We start from the raw sequence: 12516 nt of genomic DNA, 5'->3' as shown, positions 1-12516 counted from the left end.
GGCATGGTGAAATGATGCTGAATTTTCGGCAAACAGCGGTGTATCCACATGCAGATAATAAAACGAGCACCACCTTTATATTCTTTACGATTAAAAAACTCAGCTTTAGTTCAGAAACCAACTAAATAACTGGTTTGTTTGGGGGGTTTTTGTTTGTTTGTTTGTTTGTTTTTTGTTGTTGTTGTTGTTGAAACAACGGTTTTTCAAACGCATTATTTATGTAATTCATTGTGTAATTTGAGCCTGAAGCAACCGCTGACAAGTGTACTAAGAGAAACCAGCGTTATATCAAATGCCCTTTGTATAATTTAAATCATCTCCCGATTTCTGTCATATTTTACAAAAACATAACTGGTTTATAAAGTGGTCCATAACTCCTTGTGAATTCTGTATATTATCAATCCACAGACTATACACGTGTTGTAACTCGACAGAAAAAAACAACAACAATTTAATCTTCTTTACAACTCACTGGGGTTGTTGTTGTTTTTTACATGGACGAACCGTTTCGGAATGCTTCACATATGTGTGGTCACCCACTTGCCAACAGGGGCCTTTCACAGTTGCTGAGATAGAGAGTGGTGGGTGCACTGTGATAAGTTACTGAGACAGACAGAATGATGGGTGCACTGTGAGGAAGTTACTGAGACAGAGAGTGGTGGGTGCACTGTGAGGAAGTTACTGAGACAGAGAGTGGTGGGTGCACTGTGAGGAAGTTACTGAGACAGAGAGTGATGGGTGCACTGTGAGGAAGTTACTGAGACAGACAGAGAGTGGTGGGTGCACTGTGAGGAAGTTACTGAGACAGACAGAGAGTGGTGGGTGCACTGTGAGGAAGTTACTGAGACAGACAGAGAGTGGTGGGTGCACTGTGAGGAAGTTACTGAGACAGAGAGTGATGGGTGCACTGTGAGGAAGTTACTGAGACAGACAGAGAGTGATGGGTGCACTGTGAGGAAGTTACTGAGACAGAGAGTGATGGGTGCACTGTGAGGAAGTTACTGAGACAGACAGAGAGTGATGGGTGCACTGTGATGAAGTTACTGAGACAGACAGAGAGTGGTGGGTGCACTGTGAGGAATTTACTGAGACAGACAGAGAGTGATGGGTGCACTGTGAGAAGTTACTGAGACAGACAGAGAGTGATGGGTGCACTGTGAGGAAGTTACTGAGACAGACAGAGAGTGGTGGGTGCACTGTGAGGAAGTCACTGAGACAGACAGAGAGTGGTGGGTGCACTGTGAGGAAGTTACTGAGACAGACAGAGAGTGATGGGTGCACTGTGAGGAAGACGAGGGGAGGGAAGAGAGATGGGAAGGGGAGGGATGCAGGAGGGGGAGGGAGGTTGGAAGGGGGGCTGGGGTGTATACTGGTAGAACAACACATTCCTGGACTTTGAGACGGATTTACATTGAGAGAGAGGGGGGGGGAGAGAGAGAGAGAGAGAGAGAGAGAGGAGGGAGGGAGAGAGGAGAGAGAGAGTGAGAGAAAGAGAAGAGTTGCTACTGAACACATACGCGTGCAAGCACACACACACACACACACACACACACACACACACACACACACACACACACACACACACACACACACACACACACACATGGGGGCGGGGAAGGGGAGCAAGAAAGAGTGAGGAAAAAACCCAGACAGACAGACAAGGACACAGACACACAGACAGTACAAACACGCAGACGTTTCCACACGGGACGAGCATCCTTGCTGAACCAGGTCTAACTGCCTATCTCCGACTTCCTGGCTTTGAGCCAAGCAAAACACAATGTTCAAAGGAGATGTGAGAATGATTAAAGCAAGCCACTCAAGAGACGGACAAAAAAAATAACAAAAAAGAGGAACTTCCTTTCAAGTTTTTTTTTCTCTTGATTTCGTTTTTGGAGTGTGTGCACGCAAGTACTCACCGCTCGAAAACGTTTACGAAATGTCTTCATTCTTCCACACTACACCTTTGATCCTGCAAATACAAGAATTGTTCCCCTCTCACCTCCCATTTCCCCCCTCACACCCCCCCCCCCACCCCCGACTCCCCGCCCCCCCCAAAAAAAAAACAACAACAACAACAAACAAACAAAAAAACAACAGATAAAAAGGGGTCCCGTTTTCCCCATAAATACCCTTTCTGGGGAAAAAGCCAGAAAATCAGAGGAAACTGATGTGTACAGCGTACAGTGGTGCACACAACGTTGCATTCCGTTGCGGGGAAAAATCATTAACCCCCTGGGACCAATGAGAATTTATCTACCATGACAGTGCACACACACACACACACACACACACACACACACACACACACACACACACACACACACACACACACACACATCCCGTCCCTCCATTTCTCTTTCGTTTTTACCTCGTATCTCTCGCATTATCTTGCTCTCTCGTTCTCTTTTTCATTTTTTTTTTTTGTATCCATCTCTCACCGGCCACCCCACCAACCTCACCCGCCCCCTCTAATTCCTTTGCGTGCCCGTTGGCAAGCTTCTGTCTCTGTCTGTCTGTCTCTCTCTGTCTCTCTTCTCTCTCTCTCGCTCTCTACTCCTTTTGAACTGCCCTCTTTTTATTTTCCTCTTTCTGTTGCTTTTTCCTCCTCAAGATCTGACCTTAAGACACTGAGGCTTTCTGGAAAAAGAACGTTTTGACATATATTCCCTGATTAAGAGTGACTTCCATTAGGATATCTTCTTTCTTGAGTTCTTGCCAGATTCTCTCTCTCTCTCTCTCTCTCTCTCTCTCTCTCTCTCTTATTTCTCTATTCCTCTCTCTCTATATACACGTTTCTGCACTTGTGTGTCTGTAGTGCTGTTTCCATCTCTCATTCTCATCTAACCGATTCCGCTGACCATCAGTGAGAAGATAAAACTGCCAAGAATGAGTGAGCGGAGGAAACGGAGGGAAAGAGAGATCGAAAGAGAAAGAGGGGGAGGGGGAAGAGAGAGAGGGGGCGGGGGTAAGAAGAGACAGACAGACAGAATCAGTGAAGGATATACTGAGATGCTAGCAAACAAACGTGTGTGTAAATTGGCAAGGAAGACGGGCAATCAAACACCCGTGAAACACACGCATATATATACACACGCGCACACATGCGCACACACACACCGACACACACACAATCAACACACAACTCTCTCTCTCTCTCTCAATCAATCAATCAATCAAATATCGATCAGTAAAACATACGTTACTACAACACACGCAATCGATCACACTTAACTAAAAACAAATCGCTCATCTTTTCACAGAAAAGCATTTGCAACATTGCTAAGTCAATAACAGCAGAGAAAAGAATAATATCAATATCAGTGGAACGACTCAACATAACATAGCACGGCCCAACGCAGACCAGGTTACATGGCATAGCATTATACGGTATCGTTCGGTTCAGTACAGTAATAACAGCGTCTGGAACACTCAGACACGTCTGTTAGAGTCAAAGCACTGACGGTCCGAGTTTCGAATCTGGTCTTGTCTCGTCCACTGTTCAAGACACATGACAAGGGAAGAAAAGTAAAGAAGTATACCAGTAAAGGTAACTTTTGTCTGGTCTAGCCAGATGTCATCCGGTTTTGTCTGGACAAAACTGACGAATCTCTCCACCATTTATATGATAATAACTTGATGACGACAGTGGTACGATGACGACGTGACGACGACGAAATTGATGATGCTGATGACTCGATGACAATGACGACAATGATGATCATGACAATGACAACCACGATGACAGTAGTCAGAACGACAACAGTTATAAGGTTGATGATAGTGGTGGTGGTGATGATGATGATTATGATGATGACGACGACGACGATGATGATAATGAAGCCGCCAATGATAACCATGATGACGGTAGTGACACAGACGAACGTGATAATGACTGATGATTGTGCAGATGATGACACTGACGACAACGACAAGACTGACGACAGTGCACTGAGTACTGTCAACGTTTGACAACGTCATACAACGGCTGCAGACAGAGTCTGGTGTGTTCCCCACCCCCCACCCCCCGACCCTGTCAGAACCCCAGCCCCAACACGCAGCATGACAACCTAACGATGATTTACGAACACATGGACGTTTAACCCTCTGCTCCCCTGGCCCTCGTCACCCTCTGACCTTCCGCTGTCAAAAGTGCCCATTTCCGGTCACTGACTGACGGTGTCACGTATCGGCAGTCCCCACCCTCCCCTCTCATTTTTTTACCCCAGGCAGAGAACGTAGGGTCTCTGACCTACGTCATAAATTAACAGTGGTGAGTAGGTCGGACACCGCTACTGCATGTGATCACTGGAGCAGAATAGTGATAAATGTGATATGATGTAATATGATTCAAAGCAAAAACAAATATACAAATACGCAATGACGGGCAATATTTCATAATTATCCTTTCCTGTTAAAGATTTGTATCCACACCCACCCCGACCCTTTATCCCCCTCTCTCTCCATCCCCACCACCTCTTTGCTTGAGTAAATCAACTTGAGCGTTTCACACCCCTAATATAGCATACATATCGATTTTAAGTGAACCCCTCTTTTCCGTCCAAGGGAGCTTTACGTGAGGGTCCCTGTCTAAATGTGACTCCGAAACAAAGAGGCACTGTTGGGATTAAAGCCTGAACGTCACTGAATGAATTTGTTGTTGTTATTGTTTTTAAGCTGAGGCCGAGCTGTGTGAGCATGGTTTCTTTATAATGACTCTGAGCAACGTATCTATCCACACTCCAAACATTCTTCCTTCCTTTTGTTATAAAATCATCCTCCTCCTCCTCGCTCTGTTTGGTATTACTGTTTCCATGACCCACCGAGTTCTCGCATGGATTACAGGGATCTACTTTGTACGTATCAGATCTTGTGCATGTGGGTGCAACATTAAGGCACGGAACAGCAAGTGTGCACAGTTGTTGACCAAGGTGATCGATACATTTCCCACCTGTAACCCACCAAGTGTTGCAAGAGATTCGAACCCAAGAGCCTCGGATTAAAAGTTCAAAACTGTAACCACTCAGCTGTTATGCCACCTCTCTCTCTCTCTCTCTCTCTCTCTCTCTCTCTCTCTCTCTCTGGACACTGACAAAGAGACGGGTGCACTAAGAGATTTATCTATCTCTGTTCACCTCAATATATCAACAAATGTCCACGTTATCATCATGTGTATGAACGTTATCTGTTGCGATCGGAAGACTCAGTCAATTCCTGGCCAGCGCATTGGCCGCCTTGTGCAAGGCCAGGTATCTTCCCACACAACCCCACAAACCCCTTCCTACTTTATTTCTTTAGTAGATGTAGTGAGTACGCATCAATCATTAATCTGCAGCTGTGATACCACTTTTGAAATTCAGTGGAGCTGATACTATCCACAGTTAAGAGTGGCGGCGAGATGGTGACAGGGGAAGGGGAGAGAGGCGATGGTTAAGTCCTTTCCAATCTAGAATGACTGCTTATCCATCATCTTCTGACCCGGCCCCTCCCCCAGCCCCCACCCCACCCCAACCCACTCACACCCTCCACCCCGGCCCCCCTACACATACACACCTCACACATACAGTGGCACACGATTTTGAGAGGCCGATCCGAACGCCGCTTCAGTCTCAACAATTTACCATGGATGCAAGCAAACCCACAAAACACACAACGCCAAGTTCATGTCGATACAAAAGAAAACAAAATAAAACCATAAAATCAACAATAAGGGACTCAACTTACACTCTGGAAGTCGTGTATCCACCATCACACAGCAGTCGTGGAATGCTACTTTCTGTGTCCCTCTTGTCCGACAACAGATGAAAGGAGACAAAAGGGGAATAAATGAACTCTCAGAATCAAGTCACACACACTGCTCAAACTCCACAGTGAGAACGGTCATCCTTGCATGTCACGAATAAAGAATCCAGCAACAAGCAAAATTCCTTCTTTTTTTTCTTCTTGTCCTTTTATGAACTGGCTTGTTAAATTACTACACAGATATTCAGCTTGTTAGCACCGCGCAATTTCGTACAACCGAACGTCTGCATCTGAAACCCACCACAGCGTGAGAGAGAGAGAGTGTGTGTGTGTGTGTGTGTGTGTCTGTCTGTCTGTGAGTATGTGAGCAGCAGCCGTGCAAAGAAGCTGCCTCTCGAGTGTTGTTCTTTAGGCAGAGAGCGGTGGCACGGAGGGGGTAGGAGGAACATTAAAGGGTGTGGGGATGGGGGGGGATGCTGATGGGGGATGCTGATGCTCCTCGCTGTCACAGAGGTAGCAGGGAGGGAGGAAGGAGGGCGGGAGACAGGTGAGAGGGAGGGATACAGGGCGGGAGGGAGAGAGAGGTTGGCAGGGATTTTGGCAGACTCCGGCTGCTGATGGCTGGGAACGTGTGTGCCTAGCTGGACCCGACGGTGCGGTGCGCATTGAGCAGTGTTGGTGTTTTGTGTTCAACAGGATCTGTGTGTGTGTTTGTGTGTGTGTGTGTGTGTGTGTGTGTGTGTGTGTGGCTGTGTGTGTGTGTGTGGTTGTGTGTGTGTGTGTGCATGGTGTGTGTTAGTGTGTGTGTGTGTGTGTGTGTGTGTGTGTGTGTGTGTGTGTGTGTGTGTGTGTGTGTGTGAGGGTGTGTCAGTGACTATGTATTTATATACGTCAGAGTATGTTTGTATGTGTATGTGTCTGTCTGTCTGTCTGTGTCTATGTGTGTCGGTGTTGTGGTGTGTCGTGTGTGTGTGTGTGTGTGTGTGTGTGTGTGTCTGTGATCATGAGTGCATCAGTTTTGTGTGCATTGTGTATGTGTGTGTGTGTGTGTGTGTCTGTTTGTCTGTCTGTGTCTGTGTGCACGTGCGTCCGTGCGTGTGGGAAAGAAAGGGTTACGAAGTGGATGGAACAGATTATTTACCAGAAAGAGAAGAAAACAGACACGAAAGAAGGGATGGAGAGAAAGATAGAGAGAGGGGAGGGAGAGAGAGACAGAGATGGAGAGACAGAGACAGACACTGAAACAGACAGACATCGAAAGAGAGAGAGGGGGACCGGAGAGAGAGAGAGAGAGAGAGAGAGAGAGAGGAGCGTCCTGTTTGGATTGATAACGATGACGAGGATGTTGCTGTGTTGTTGTTGTTGTTGTTGTAACTTCATTATTGTGGTCACATCGTCGTTGTTGTTGTGCTGTGATGATAGTGGTACTGGTCAGTCTCTTTCATTCACTGTGTCTCACTGTTGTTCTTGTTGTTATCTTCATTGCTTACTCCCCACCATCCCACTCGTCGTCATCGCCATCATCGTTCTCAGTTTTCACTCTCTTTCCTTCTTCTTCTTCTTCTTCTTCAAAACATCATGGTCTATTTACTCCAGGACTTGGTCCCTCGGTCTTCTTCGCTGATGTCGAAAATCTTTACTTCCCAAGACCACCCCCCCTCCACCCCCCTAACCCTCCCACCCCTCCCCCGAGCCTCCCCCCAAGCCGTCACACCGGCCTGGCCCCATGTCATGAAACAAGAGGCAGCAAGCAGCAAGCAACCTCAGAAGGCCTCGGGTGATAGTCTTCCTCGATAACGTCATCAATCATTGATTGATTATGGCTCAGCTGGCTCGGCATCGCTGTTGACTCACGAGGCAGCTAGCAGCCCGGTTCTGGGGCTCAGGGGCTCAGTTTCCAGCGATGTGTAAACACTGCCAGCAACTGTAAATCTGACCCGCAGGGATCGACACGACAGGACATGGTTTGCTCAAGTTATAGTCCGTCCTGCCGACCGCGTATGGCCGGCCATAACAGGACTGCCCGACTTAACAGAAATTCAACAAGGTTAAACTGAGTATAAAATCAACAGCGTTTAACACAAAACTCTGTCACGAGAAACAAAACAAAAAAAACAGTAAAAAAAAAAAAATTAAGTTCGTGACATATTTTTAACCATTATACTTTTAATGGCTAATAAGACCTGACTTTACAGAGAACGTCAGCCCTTCCGTTTGATTTGCTAATTCCAAAGTACAAATATGGTAGTAAAAAATACTTCAAAACCACCAAAACCAACCAAACAACATATACAAAACTATGAGGATGTCACACCAGTTGGCAAGTAAAACCGCAGAATGGACAGTTAGTGTCCATCCAAGTGTTTCCAGTATCTTTACCTAGTCGCTTGAGCAAAACAGCACAGACTGTACATCATAGCCTGAGGAAAAGGGAAAAAGATGTCACGTCTTGCTGGAAAAAAAAAGAATTAGTATACTGGACTCGGAATGAACACACACACACACGCGCGCGCGCGCGCACACACACAAATAGAAAATAGCGATGGAAGGAAAAACGCAGAAATAAAGAGAGTGATTAAAAAAGAAAAGAAAATGCAAACACAACCCGGAACACACACACACACACACACACACACACACACACACACACACACACACACACACACACACACACAAGACGAAACAAACAAACAAAAAACAAACATCGCCCGCAATGGGCCAGAAATGTCCAGATAGAATTACACTGAAGCGGTGGCAACCTGAATGCCAAATTCGCTGCACACTGTGATTATGCATTTCAGTCACCCCAGAATGAGTGGGGATGTGATGCTCCAAACTGACCCCCCACCCCCCACCCCTCCATCCCTTCTGAGTTAAGCCCGGGAAGACTCCAGCATTTGCCCTCGAAATGACTCTATGCCCTTTAAAAAAGACAACAACAAAATCATAAAATTAACCAGAATGGAAAATTATTATATTACTCTCTCTCTCTCTCTCTCTCTCTCTCTCTCTCTCTCTCTCTCTCTCTGTGTGTGTGTGTGTGTGTGTGTGTGTGTGTGTGTGTGAGCGCCGTGCCTATTGGTGCACGTGTTCGTGTTTGTTTCTGCATGTATGTGTGTGTGTGTATGTGTGTGCACGTACGTGTTTGTGTGCGCTCACATGCGTATATGTGTGTGTGTGTGTACACGCACGTCAGTGCAGGTTGTGTGTACATGCGCGTAAGGGTGTGCTTGCGTGCTTACGCGAGTGCGTTTTTATTTTTTTTATTTTTCAATATGCTTTTGTCCCTGACAAACCTTTCAGCAGACTGAGCACTTTGAGGCACTTGCAGCTAAACCCATTACGGGCCACATGTTATCTCCTGATTTTACACCACTCTGGTCGTGTGCTTCATCCTGTCTGCGCTTTTCGCTTCAGCACGTTTTCCTTTTGGCGCAGGCCAATTACCATAAATGCGCAGAGCTCCCTGGCTTCACAGACGTTTCGAGACTGTGTCTGTGTCTGTGTCTGTGTGTCTGTGTCTGTGTGTGTGTGTCTGTGTGTGTGCCTGTGTGTGCATGTGTGTTTTCAAGTGTGGCTGTGGGAGGAGATAGATAGGAAACCAGTGAGAGAGAGAGAGAAAGAGAGATTCAGCTGATGTATTCTAAAAGGCAACAGCCCCACATGAACAAGGGACGATAACAATATTCATTTTTACAACGTCACCAGAAGTGTGGCAGCTGATTATGACATACGCGTATCTCTTAAGTGAAAAGCGTTATGTAAATATAATGCCAAATTCTGGATATTTCCACAGATGCCATCGGCAAATTAAATCGAAATCAACATGGAAAATATTTCTTATGGATAATCTTTTTCACGAAGATAAATCACGACAGGGCATTTCAAAATAAGATAAGATTCATTTTCAATCGATTCTTTACACAATGGACGTCACAGATCAGAACTGTTTACATCTTTTCTTTTCTTTTTATCATGGTACCTTTCGGATATACCAAGTCTAAATTTTGGCATAATTAATCTAAAATGTCTATCCATATCAAACAATAGATAAATCGTCACTGAATGAGTAGAAACATAACATATGCGCATTCTAAACATTTCACTGGACTGAAAATGATTTTCCCAATTTTCCATCTACAATCGATCATGCGCTGACAAATAGTTCGGAAAAGTACAAGACAGAGAGAGGGGGGGGGGAGGGCGAGAGAGAGACAGTGTGTGTGTGTGTGTGTGTGTGTGTGTGTGTGTGTGTGTGTGTGTGTGTGTGTGTGTGTGTGTGTGTGTTAATATGTATGAGTGTCGAAGTCAAAACTTTATTTCATGATGGAACATTGAATAAGCATCCACTGCTTTTTTACATTACGTACATCTAAAAGAACTCCCTGTGTACGTGTGTGCGTGCGTGCCGTGCGTCTGTGTGTGTGTGTGTGTGTGTGTGTGTACGTGTGTTTGCGTGTTTGTGTGTGTGGTGTGTGCCTATGTCCTAGTCAGTGTATCTCTGTGTATAAGAGTGTGTATGTGTGCGCGCGCGCGCGTGCGCGCACGCGCTCGTCAGTCAGTTTCACAGAGAAATGAACAGCGAGCGGCAGAAAGAAAGATACAGACGGACAAACAGACACACACACACACACACACACACACACACACACACACACACACACACACACACACACACACACACACACAGAGTGGGAATGTGTGTGCGTCACTGGACGCCAATGGATACGCACTAATCTGATATGAAGTGAAGTCAAAGTTAACCTCTGTCTTCCTGTAACAGAACTGTTTTGGCTGATCCTCATGTTTACATTTAGCACGTGTGTGCGCGCGCGCGCGCGTGCCGGTGTGTGTGTGTGTGTGTGTGTGTGTGTGTGTGCGTGCGTGCGTACTTGCTTCCGTGCGCGCGTGCGTGCATTCGTGCGTGCGTGCGTGCGTGTGTGTGTGTGTGTGTATGTGTGTGTGTGTGTGTGTGTATATCTGTAATACACACGCGCGCTCATTCTCAAGCATTCACACAAACACGTGGAAAAATGGAAGGGCCAGCTAAACAGTATGCATAATACAGATACAAACATACATGCATACAGAGAGAGAGAGAGAGAGAGGAGCAGACAGACAGACAGACAGACATTCCTTTTCTCTTTCTCCTCCACTTTTCTATTCCTTTCTCGAGACTCTTCTTCTTCTTCTCGCGATTTTCCTCCTTTCCTTCTATGCTTTTTCTCCCCATCCCCCATCCCCTCGCCTTTTTTTTGTTTTGTTTTTTTGTTTTTTTGGGGGGGGGTTTTTTGGCTTCCCATCCCACCACCATCATTTTCATCATCGTTTTGTCTTGATTCCCCTCCCGGGGCCCCATCTCCACTCACTCCACATCTCCCACCCTCCCTTCTTTTTTCTCCACCGCCTTTCTCCCCTTCCTTTCTCCCCTTCCTTTCTGTCCTTCCTTTCTCCCCTTCCTTTCTCCCCTTCCTTTCTCTCCTTCCTTTCTCTCCTTCCTTTCTCTCCTTCCTTTCTCCCCTTCCTTTCTCTCCTTCCTTTCTCTCCTTCCTTTCTGTCCTTCCTTTCTCTCCTTCCTTTCTCTCCTTCCTTTCTCTCCTTCACTTTCTCTCCTTCCTTTCTCTCCTTCCTTTCTCTCCGTCCTTCCTTTCTCTCCTTCCTTTCTGTCCTTCCTTTCTCTCCTTCCTTTCTCTCCTTCCTTTCTCTCCTTCCTTTCTCCCCTTCACTTTCTCTCCTTCCTTTCTCCCCTTCACTTTCTCTCCTTCCTTTCTCTCCTTCCTTTCTTCCCTTCACTTTCTCTCCTTCCTTTCTCCACTTCACTTTCTCCCCTTAACTTTCTCTCCTTCCTTTCTTTCCTTCCTTTCTCTCCTTCCTTTCTTCCCTTCACTTTCTCTCCTTCATTTCTCTCCTTCCTTTCTCCCCTTCCTTTCTCTCCTTCCTTTCTCCCCTTCCTTTCTCCCCTTCCTTTCTCTCCTTCCTTTCTCTCTCCCCTTCCTTTCTCCCCTTCCTTTCTCTCCTTCCTTTCTCTCCTTCACTTTCTCTCCTTCCTTTCTCTCCTTCCTTTCTCCCCTTCCTTCCTTTCTCTCCTTCCTTTCTCCCCTTCCTTTCTCTCCTTCCTTTCTCCCCTTCACTTTCTCCCCTTCCTTTCTCTCCTTCCTTTCTCCCCTTCCTTTCTCTCCTTCCTTTCTTCCCTTCACTTTCTCTCCTTCCTTTCTCCCCTTCCTTTCTTCCCTTCACTTTCTCTCCTTCCTTTCTCACCTTCCTTTCTCCCCTTCCTTTCTTTCCTTTCTTTCTCTCCTTCCTTTCTCTCCTTCCTTTCTCTCCTTCCTTTCTCTCCTTCCTTTCTCTCCTTCCTTTCTCCCCTTCACTTTCTCTCCTTCCTTTCTCCCCTTCACTTTCTCTCCTTCCTTTCTCTCCTTCCTTTCTCTCCTTCCTTTCTCTCCTTCCTTTCTCTCCTTCCTTTCTCTCCTTCCTTTCTCCCCTTCACTTTCTCTCCTTCACTTTCTCTCCTTCCTTTCTCTCCTTCCTTTCTCCCCTTCACTTTCTCTCCTTCCTTTCTCCCCTTCCTTTCTCTCCTTCCTTTCTCTCCTTCCTTTCTCTCCTTCCTTTCTGTCCTTCCTTTCTCCCCTTCACTTTCTCCCCTTCCTTTCTCTCCTTCCTTTCTCTCCTTCCTTTCTTTGTCTCCTTTCTTTCTCTCCTTCCTTTCTCTCCTTCCTTTCTCCCCTTCACTTTCTGTCCTTCCTTTCTCCCCTTCCTTTCTCTCCTTCCTTTCTC

General features: G+C 46.2%; 1 protein-coding gene across 3 annotated transcripts in view; it reads right to left on the bottom strand.

Annotated features, from left to right (window-relative positions):
- LOC143279485 (putative ferric-chelate reductase 1) overlaps positions 1 to 6088 on the bottom strand; it is a 53306-nt gene extending 47218 nt beyond the window's left edge. For all 3 annotated transcript variants that reach the window (XM_076583529.1, XM_076583531.1, XM_076583530.1), the window contains exon 1: positions 5725 to 6088. The gene's annotated coding sequence lies outside the window, so the exon portion shown is untranslated. The remainder of the gene's footprint in view (positions 1 to 5724) is intronic.
- Between the last annotated feature and the right edge of the window lie 6428 nt (positions 6089 to 12516).

Source organism: Babylonia areolata, chromosome 2 (genome assembly GCF_041734735.1).
Source record: "Babylonia areolata isolate BAREFJ2019XMU chromosome 2, ASM4173473v1, whole genome shotgun sequence".
In the NCBI taxonomy this organism is placed as follows: domain Eukaryota; kingdom Metazoa; phylum Mollusca; class Gastropoda; order Neogastropoda; family Buccinidae; genus Babylonia; species Babylonia areolata.
Note: the sequence above shows the minus strand (reverse complement) of the source record. Positions and strands in the feature narration are given on the sequence as shown.